The sequence below is a fragment of the Micropterus dolomieu genome, unplaced genomic scaffold (assembly GCF_021292245.1).
Source record: "Micropterus dolomieu isolate WLL.071019.BEF.003 ecotype Adirondacks unplaced genomic scaffold, ASM2129224v1 contig_13527, whole genome shotgun sequence".
Classification (NCBI taxonomy): Eukaryota; Metazoa; Chordata; class Actinopteri; order Centrarchiformes; family Centrarchidae; genus Micropterus; species Micropterus dolomieu.
Window position 1 is genome coordinate 4,676 of NW_025742513.1, and position 10,130 is coordinate 14,805.

General features: G+C 40.7%; 1 long non-coding RNA gene across 1 annotated transcript; it reads left to right on the forward strand.

Annotated features, from left to right (window-relative positions):
* The first annotated feature begins 303 nt into the window (after positions 1–303).
* Positions 304–2,875, forward strand: LOC123966491. Its single transcript, XR_006823996.1, has 2 exons — positions 304–364; positions 1,485–2,875. It is a non-coding gene; the product is annotated as an uncharacterized LOC123966491 (long non-coding RNA).
* The last annotated feature ends 7,255 nt before the right edge of the window (positions 2,876–10,130 follow it).

The window sequence follows — 10,130 nt, forward strand, 5'->3', positions numbered from 1 at the left end:
GAGCTCTTTTTACCTTTTTGTATTTTACAGTTTGAACCTGCATCCTGTTGGGTTCAGATGTTTGGAGTTTCCATTTTCTAAACTTCTACATTCTAAACCTTCTTCAGCTCTGAACAGATTATTAAACACTGAATGATTTCAAGCAGGAACATTGTCTTGTCTAAAGTTTCATCATTTATTGTTTATTCAGATTGAGGGGCTGCGGTTTGTCAGAGATCAGCTGTGCTTCTCTGGCCTCAGCTCTGAAGTCCAACCCCTCCCATCTGAGAGAGCTGGACCTGAGTAACAACGAGCTGCAGGATTCAGGAGTGAAGCTGCTGTCTGATCTGAAGGAGAGTCCACACTGCAGACTGGAGACTCTGAGGTCAGTAGAGGGTTGGACTCATGCTGGTTTCAGCAGTATTGTACTAAACACAGTTAGTATCAAAGCAGAGATCCAGTATTTCCTGTAAACCTCCAACCTTCTCAGCGGCTGCTTTCCTCAGTGAAGCTGTGAGAGGAGAATGGTGACAGGCTTCAGGATGAGTGAGTGAGAGAGTGAGAGAGTGAGAGAGTGAGAGAGTGAGAGAGAGAGAGAACAGTCAGTGATCATGTGTTCATGTCTCCAGAAATAAAGCTGGATTCCAGCTGACAGCATCTCAAGATGTATAGAGACAGTGGTCCTCATTCATCAAACTGTCGGACCATCAAATCTGATCTCAAAGTGTTTGTTCTCTCATTTCAACACTAAACTATTGATCAGTTCATCTTTGTCACAGCTCTGAGATCAGTCTGACTGAAGCCTGCAAATCACTGGCTCTTATTTCAGAGAACAATCATTACATTTAGTAACCATGTGGTCTTTGTACAGACCCGAACCTCTGCTGTCCAGTAAGCACAGCTGATGTTTAGCTGTTCAGTGTTTGTATGAACATGAAGGACCTTTAACATCATATATATATACTGTATATATCTGTCCATGTGTCTTTAGTTTGATCCAAATGTTTTTAGAACAGACTCCAGATTTGTCCTGTAATATTTCAAAAGTAGATGAAATATTCAAATGTGACTGAGCCGCTGTTTTTAACAGCTTTGAGCCCTAACAGCAGTAAATCCATCATTACAGTGAGCAGTGAATATCTCTGTGTCTCTGCAGTCATGATGCGTTCAGGGACTCTCAGCACTTTATTTCCACTGTGTACTTGAGTGAAACCTGCAGAGTAAACAGATCTGATGCCCAAAGCATCACTAAGGTCTGGTTCAGGACTCACCTGAGCCAGCCCTAACTATAAGCTTTATCAAAGAGGAAAGTCTTAAGCCTACTCTTAAATGTGAGAGTTGAAAGGAAGCTGGCTACGCTACACAGCCGCTCCACTTCTGCTCTGAACAGGACTGAAGTCCCTGCTGGTCTGTATACTGGATGTGCTGCATCACTAATGACAGCTGATGAAGGGAGTCTCTGTTAACTCTGATTTATGACTTCTGCTGTCTTCTTCTCTCATCAGCTGGAGGTGATCTCTGTCAGAGTGTGAGGGATCAGAAAGGTGGTGGTGTTGAGAGAGGATCAGCTGTGTCCTGATGATCCAGAGAGGTTGAAGCAGCAGCATCAGCTTGTGTGTGGAGAGGCTCTGACTGGGCCATGTTACTGGGAGGTAGAGTGGAGAGGAGAGCTTCATCCAGCAGTGACTGACAGAGGAATCCCAACAGTGCTGCAGTCTGAACTGCTCTGAGTCACAGTCAGACACAAGAGTCAAGTCCATCCATCCATCCATCATCGTCAACCGCTTATCCTGCATACAGGGTAGAGGGGCAAAGTCAAGTCCACCACCACTTATTTAAACAGACTTTTCTGCTTTGCTTTCTGTTGCAGCTCCACCTTGTGGATTGATGGAGAATTGCAGTTAATTTCCACGTTATATTTCTAACACATTTTCAAAACTCTATAAAAATGGCCGATAAATATATAAATGAATAAACAGAAAATATAATAAAAACAACAATTTTGAATAATATATAAACATTATTATTTTTTCTATTTTATAGCAAGTCCGTCAACTGCAGATCCCCTAATTTTATCTTTGTCGACCTTTGAAGTTCGACCGGTCTTTTTAAAACTCCATTTTGAATCATATATTGTTTGAAGCTTGTTTTCTAGAGCACAATGTTAGCTGGTCCAAATATGGCCAATATCTATAAGAGATGTGTTCATATGACAAACATTTCAGTCATTTTTATGCTCAGTGTGTTGTTGTTGCTTTAAAACAACCATTTTCTCAAAGTGACATGCTTCCACAGTGTGCCAAGTAATTTTTCTTACAGAAAAATCTTTTATTTAGATTTCTTTTATAATTCTCATTTAATTTGTAAATATATAGAATAAAAGGCTCCTTCCCACAGATGAGTGGTGTTACAGCCGACTGTCGATAAAGGGAAAACAAGCTGTGAGAGGCTGAACATGGAGAAAACTGATGAGACTCCACCACATTTCTAACAATCCATTTATTTTCTATTTCACAACGATGCACAACAGTTCCACTTAACAGCTGTTTCCATACGTCTGTGCAAAGAAAAGGCCAGAGCAAGACAAGTCAACATGCACCATTAAAGATCTGAAATGACCCTACCCCCATGATCACTGCAGCCAGGTGAGGTGAACAGGTGAGTGCACCTGCTTCTAACTGCGTCCTACACACCCACATACACACCCACCACCCAAGTGTCAATCAAGTGTGCAAATACAAATCAAGGACATGAAGATGCAAAAACTTCCATTTGTGGCTCCTACAGGTGGTTTATTTTGAGTAAATCCAAACTATATTTTGATAAAGCATTCTGTAAATGTCTGAACATTTGGTTTATTATCACAATAAAGCAACAAAAATCCATCTGACTCTTATCAATGTGCTGGAAAATGGATTTGTGTGATAAGGCTTAGTACCTCATTTGCATATTATTACATCACAAAGTTATAACTTTTTGTATGTTTGTTTTTTACTTTTAAACAAGGCAAAAACTCATCAGTCTGTGGCACTGCTCAGGTGTTATGAGAGCCCAGGTTGCTCTGATAGTGGCCTTCAGCTCTTCTGCATTGTTGGGTCTGGCGTATCGCATCTTCCTCTTCACAATACCCCATAGATTTTCTAAATGGTTAAAGTCAGGCCAGTTTGCTGGCCAATTAAGAACAGGGATACCGTGGTCCTTAAACCAGGTACTGGTAGCTGTCTTGCATACGTCTGTGCGAGGTGGTTCTTGAAGCACTGACTCCAGCTGCAGCCCACTCTTTGTGAATCTCCCCCACATTTTTGAATGGGTTTTGTTTCACAATCCTCTCCAGGGTGCGGTTATCCCTATTGCTGGTACACTTTTTTCTACCACATCTTTGCCTTCCCTTCGCCTCTCTATTAATGTGCTTGGACACAGAGCTGTGAACAGCCAGCCTCTTTAGCAATGACCTTTTGTGTCTTGCCCTCCTTGTGCAAGGTGTCAATGGTCGTCTTTTGGACAGCTGTCAAGTCAGCAGTCTTCCCCATGATTGTGTAGCCTACAGAACTAGACTGAGAGACCATTTAAAGGCCTTTGCAGGTGTTTTGTGTTAATTAGCTGATTAGAGTGTGGCACCAGGTGTCTTCAATATTGAACCTTTTCACAATATTCAAATTTTCTGAGATACTGATTTTGGGGTTTTCATTAGTTGTCAGTTATAATCATCAAACTTTTTTGAATGGAATTACTAAAATAAATCAACTTTTTGATGATATTCTAATTATATGACCAGCACCTGTAGAAGCAGTCTCTCTTTGGGGCCCTTTCCTCTCTTGGTCCCTGTCTCTCACACATCTTTTGAAAAATGTTGACAAATAATAGATCTAACAACTGTACACATTAAACTGTGGCTCCCTAATCAACCGTTCTTACCACATTTAAACAAGTAATAACAACAGAACATAAGGGCTCAGATTAGGGTCGTGATGATGCACGAGAACAAGACAAGAAGATTTTGAAGAAATATGAATTGCTTATGTGAAACTTTGAGCATTAAAAACCTATTTTACAGCATTCAGTTTTTAACAAGTGTTTTTGTGTTTTTTTTGGAAGAAATGTGAATTGCTTAAATACATGATATATACTGTACATAAATAAATGTGTGGTGGTGTCATCCCCCAGAAAATGTTAGTATTTTCTTGCATTCTGGAGACAATCCAGCTGACATTTTCTGGTGTTTTGATGCAAATTACAGTGGAAATGTGTCTATTAAAAGGGAAACAGAAAATTCAGCTGGCAGGTGACAATTCCTAAATATAAAAATATAGCCGGAAGCAACAATGATCAGGATCCAAGCAGGTCCCGAAATGCAACATTTGACATTTTCAGAGGTGCAGGTGACTTTAGAGATTAAAGTGATGAAAGAATTTGGACTCTGAGCCTTTGTTGAGATAATTGCAGAAACGCAAACTTGATTTTTACAGCATCACCTCAAGGTCAGAGAGGGGTCGGTACATGTACCTGACTACAGGGTGAAATGTTCAACCCACCTGCCAAATTTTGTGTTTCCAAATTTTAAGGCTTCATGATCAGAGACGGTTTTTAGATCCCGTCCACACTTCTGTCCATATCCCCCCTCTACTGTGAGTCTGCAGTTCAATCAGTCAGCTGATGGTTTTTATAATCCTCCATTATAACAGCAATGTGCCAAAGTACAAGAGCACCTGGCTGTAAAAGGGAATGGGAAATGACTCTGATTTGTTTATTGCATGTTACACCCTTTGAACCATGTGCCGGCGCACTGACCATTTTTTCAAACACTGAGGTTGGACACGCCCCAAACGCACCTGCGCCGTGTGCTTAGATTGTTAAAATAGGGCCCATCATGTTAAACACGCACAGATAAACTCAGGTGATTTTCTGTAAGAGGAGCAGGAGGAGGAAAGGCTGAGGCAGGGTGAGTGTTAATCCAACATTTACATTCTTTTCAGTCTCTGAGGCAGTTTTCTCCCCGTGGACTGTAGAGGAAAGAAATGTCAGAGTAATGTCCCGGTGAGCCGGTCGCTCTGCTGGCCCCTTCAGAAGCCCGTTATACAAGTAAAAACCCAATTTTGATTCTTTTCCAGCCAAGATCCTCAACAGCAGTTCTGTTAGTCCAGGTTCTGCAGCTGTGTTGAGACAGGAGACAACAAGGAGAGATGAGCAAGGTCAGGGTTTGGCTGGCTATTTAGCTGTATTGGTGCGTTTTGTTGAAACGTCACTTTTTCAGAAAATCGATGAGCTCATCAGTGTCACTTTTCGTCACCCAATCAATCACAGGACATAATAAAAGGTTTGAGGTGCTGCAGCAAACTTTCAGATGTTGAACTCTGTTCTGCATGAAGGTTCTGATTATTGCTGCAGAGTTCTGAACCAGTTGGAGTAGATTGATGAGTTTGGTTTGGATACCGGTGAGAGAGTGTTGCAGTAGTCTAGACAGGAAGTGAGAAAGGCAGGAGGAGAGTTTTAGTGCTGGAATGTGAGAGAGACGGTCGGAGTCTAGAGATATTGTGGAGCTGGGAAAAGGAAGTCCAGGTGATGGTTTTTATATGGGACTGGAAGGACAGGGTATTATCCAGGGTGACACCAAGGCTTTTTACTTTGGATGACAGAGTGACGGGAAACCATCAGGATTGATAAAAAGCTTTTGCTGTATGGAGCCAGTTAGAATGACTTCTGTCTTGTTTTGATGTTGTCACGATACTGGAGTTTCTAACTAACTTCAATACAGTAGCCTACCTTGAAAAATATCGATATTCGATACCATTTTCGATACCACAGGGGAAAATTGACACATTGATTAAATTACTTTTATATAATTACTGAATTATCTTATCAACTACTCTTAGGAAGTAAAGTAATAGTACTGTGTGTTGAGCAGAACAGCATCAGTTCATTTACTTTGCTCTGAGGGGGATTAGCTTAGTTTAGAGAATTATAAATGTCTGTAAGGCAAACAAAAGGACAGCTATCTTTTCAACAACAGTTTACTGTTTAATACTTAAGTAATAGTGAAAGGGGTGACGTCTCCAGCCTCTCCAGGTTCTTTATAGAGGACGTCGTGTCAGTTCTGCAGGTGCTTTGCTCTTTCGTTAGCACCGCTCTGTTCTAGTGATGTGCGGATCGATCCTAAAGTATCGATATTTGTGATACCAACGTTTCCTGCTCTAGGACCGATACTCATATAAAAGGATCGATATCTAAACTCAGTAATTTGGAGTGAGTGTGTGTTTTATTATAAGTATCTTACTGTCACCAGGATGGTCTAATTATACTTCCGCCTGTCAAAGTCATGCTTGCGCTACGGTTCTGTGACAGAGCTTCTTTGAAGTAAGCCGCAGCAGCCCTTTACATTTCCCGCCATTGAATACTGACTCTGGCTGACTGTAAAAGCAGCCAGGTCTGGCTGTAGCTGTGAAGGTAATAATGTTACTCTGTGTGATGTGTGTACAAAGACAGTGAAATACTTTGGTAACACCGCAAACTTCGCTAAACATTTGAGATTAAGTCAAAATAATATGATGATGTTATGAAGCAGCAGTTCTGAGCAGGAGATTTTCATTATAATTAAAGAATATGACAGTAGCTTGATGTCTTGACTTATGCAGCTATTTAAACGATTTAAACGGACCTAATGAGACGAGAAGAAAGTGCTGTGAGTGACAGTAGACCGGGTTGTGTGTGAATCAGCCGAAGCCATTTTCAGGATCGATACTGTGGAAAAAGAATATTAAAACCGTAATATATTATATATATATATAAAATATTCAGAATCAATATATTTGACAACACTATCTTGTTGCTGTTTAAAATTATTTATTAGGATAAGATGAGTGTTTGTGTGGAGGAAGAGGAGGACAGAGTAGAGGCAGCAGCATCCAGCTGTCTGTCTATGAAGAGTGACTGGTCCAAAGAGGAACCTGAATACTTCAGTAATGGACCTGGAGCCTCAGACACAAAGTAAGAGAACTGCTACTAACTCATTCAGTGTTTGCTGCTAATGTTTTGCTGCCGATTGTAGAGTAACATTAGGCTTCATGAGCAAAGAAATCACATTTACACTTACCACATTCTCTCTCTCTCTCTCTCTCTCTCTCTCTCTCTCTCTCTCTCTCTCTCTCTCTCTCTCCAGGAGAGTACAGTCTGTTTAAACAACACCTCACTAATAGAGCTGCTAGAGTTGGGCGAAAAGGCAAAAATATATCACGATTAATTTTCATGTTGGTTTTTAAGACTATTTGATAAGTTATTGGTTTAGTGGTGTCCGTGTCCAACATAACATTTTCCCCAGGGGAATAAAAGACAAAAAAACACTACTTTATTAATCATATATACAATGATTCATTCAAACAACAAACTGATTAATTTTGTTTTTAAAGATTTTAAAAATGTTAATATATATTTGTTGATTTTATTTTCCCAGTAAACAGAAAGCAGAGTGTTATTTGCTCTTATTTGCATATTTAAAAACACAAAGCTAGGGAGGGACTTGTTGCACATATTGATTGGTGTTTACAGTAGCCAATAGCGCTGAATGTGCGACTGGTTCAAAAAGTAAAGGAATCTGAAACTCTGTAAATCACCTTGGTACTATATTCCCTGTTGGTCTCTGTTTACTTTAGCAACAAGTAATGTTATCTATTCATCAGCAAACTGCATAAATCACATATAGGTCTAGAGCTGAGGCAGAACAGCCGAAGGACATGAGGAACCTTAAGACGGCCAACAGTTTCAGTGTTGCCTTTGTAGATAGCATTGGACGCAGCTGACTTGCAATGTTGACCGGGCAACTGCATGAATGAGCCACAGAACTAGAACTGATAGGTCATGCACTGTAGCACGATACCAACGATCTCTGAAAAGGCAGATCGTGGAGACATTTTAATCGTTCACAATCTAATATCACACAACCCCAATGAATCATTGGTGCCGTCTTCCTCTTAGTATCTGTGCAGCTGTCAGTCACCTAGAGAAGCTGGAATCTGATCTAAGAGGACCAATACAAACTTTAAAGCTCCTAATGATCCACAGCAGCAGCAGTTTGTGTGTTTAGAGCTTCCTGAATGGCTTCATCAGAGAATATATCAAGGATTCATGTGATCTGAATAAAAACATCTTGGTGTTTGCAGAGTTCAGTCCAACAGACAGAGAGCAGAGTCTGCAGGATCCAGCTGTCTGTCTATGAAGAGTGACTTGTCCAAAGATGAACCTCCATACTTCAGTACTGAACCTGGACCCTCAGACACAAAGTAAGAGACTGTTTTTACTGTAAACTGACCTGATGGAACATGATTCAGTAGTAACGACTTCATGAGCGTCTTTAATGATAAAATTCTATCAGAAACAAAATTTCCGCCCTACTGGCACAGACTTATCTCTAAACTCAGAAACCTTTGAAACAACTGTAAAACCAGATATATGTTTAGACTGCCTTTCTTCCCTTGATCTTTACCGACTAACTTCAATTATTTCTTCATCTAAACCAGTGGTTCCCAACTGTTTTTCCTTGGCGCCCCCCCTACTTTTATCTAAGGAAAGCTGAGCCCCCCCATCAGCTGACAAAACATGCACACAGAAAAAGATTATGTGATTACTTACTAATAGCGAACAAATGGAGTCGAATGACACCTCCATGGCTCAGTGTAAAATCAATGCCAGCTCTTGGTTGGCCTTCACCAACAGTCTCCTGGTGTTTTGTTACTTGGTATTGTTTAATACCATGCCATGGTATTGTTTTGGTATTAAACAATACCAAAACAATACCATGGCATGGTACCAGAAAAGGGGTTTATAAGGTGTAATATTTATAAAATATAAACCTACAGCTTGCACTAACTGAAGTGTTTTCAACATATACTTTAATTGGGTGGGCCGGATAGGTATATTTGCACCTGCCACAGTATATTTGGCAAACCACATTAGCATTTTGCAGAGAAACGGCGAGGGAGAGGTCATCTGGTATTACGTTAATGGACACGCAGTTACATTACGGAGCGACAGTGAATGCACCACTGCAGATGTCGTGTCATGCGGATGTCAAGTTTCAGTTTCGATCCACATGCGGCGCACTTGAAAACTGAATCACGGGTATTGATGTGTGATACCACTTAATTCCTATACGATCCAATACTAAGTAATACCCAGGCTGGTATTGCTGATACCGATACTAATACTTTTAATGTGACCTCCCCCCTCCCGTTTCTGTATTTATGAGAGAAATAAGGAGTAGGCTGTAGCCTTACCAATTCCAAATAATAGCTGCATAATGACAAGACATCAAACTACTGTCATATTCTTTAATTATAATAAAAATATCCTGCTCAGAACTGCCACTTCATAACATCATCATATTATTGTGACAGACTTAATCTCAGATGTTTAGCGAAGTTGTAGTGTTGCCAAAGTATTTCACTGTCTTTGCACACACATCACACACACCAACATTACCTTCACAGCTAAAATACAGCCAGACCTGGCTGCTTTTACAGTCAGCCAGAGTCAGTATTCAATGGCGGGAAATGTAAAGGGCTGCAGCGGCTTACTTCAAAGAAGCTCCGTCACAGAGCCGTAGCGCAAGCATGATTAACAGGCGGAAGGAAAAGTAGTTCCTTTCAACTGAGTATAATTAGACCATCCTGGTGACATTAAGATACTTATAATAAAACATACACTCACTCCAAATTACTGAGTTTAGATATCGATCCTTTTATATGAGTATCGATCCTAGAGCAGGAAACGTTGGTATCAGAAATATCGATACTTTAGGATCGATCCGCACATCACTAATCACGGGTGAGTTTATTAAACACAGCGTCTATACTGCTGATGGAAAAAGTCAGCTGAGACACATAGGCTACAAGGAGAAAGAGACAGAATAAGGCGGAGCCAGTAGGCGTGTTTTCCGTGAGAGACCAGAGATGCAGGCTAGGTGTGTGAGTGTGGGGAGAAGAGCAGAGGAGCAGATTCAAGTAAGTAAACACTAAACTAAGGTGGAAAATTACCTACAGTGACCTACTGTTAATACAAATAGCCTACAATATACACCGCTACCGATCTCATCCTTCACCAGCAGCTGGCGGCGGCGGCACAGTTGCACTGTCTTAATGAGAGCTCAACAGTCCGCGGAGCTG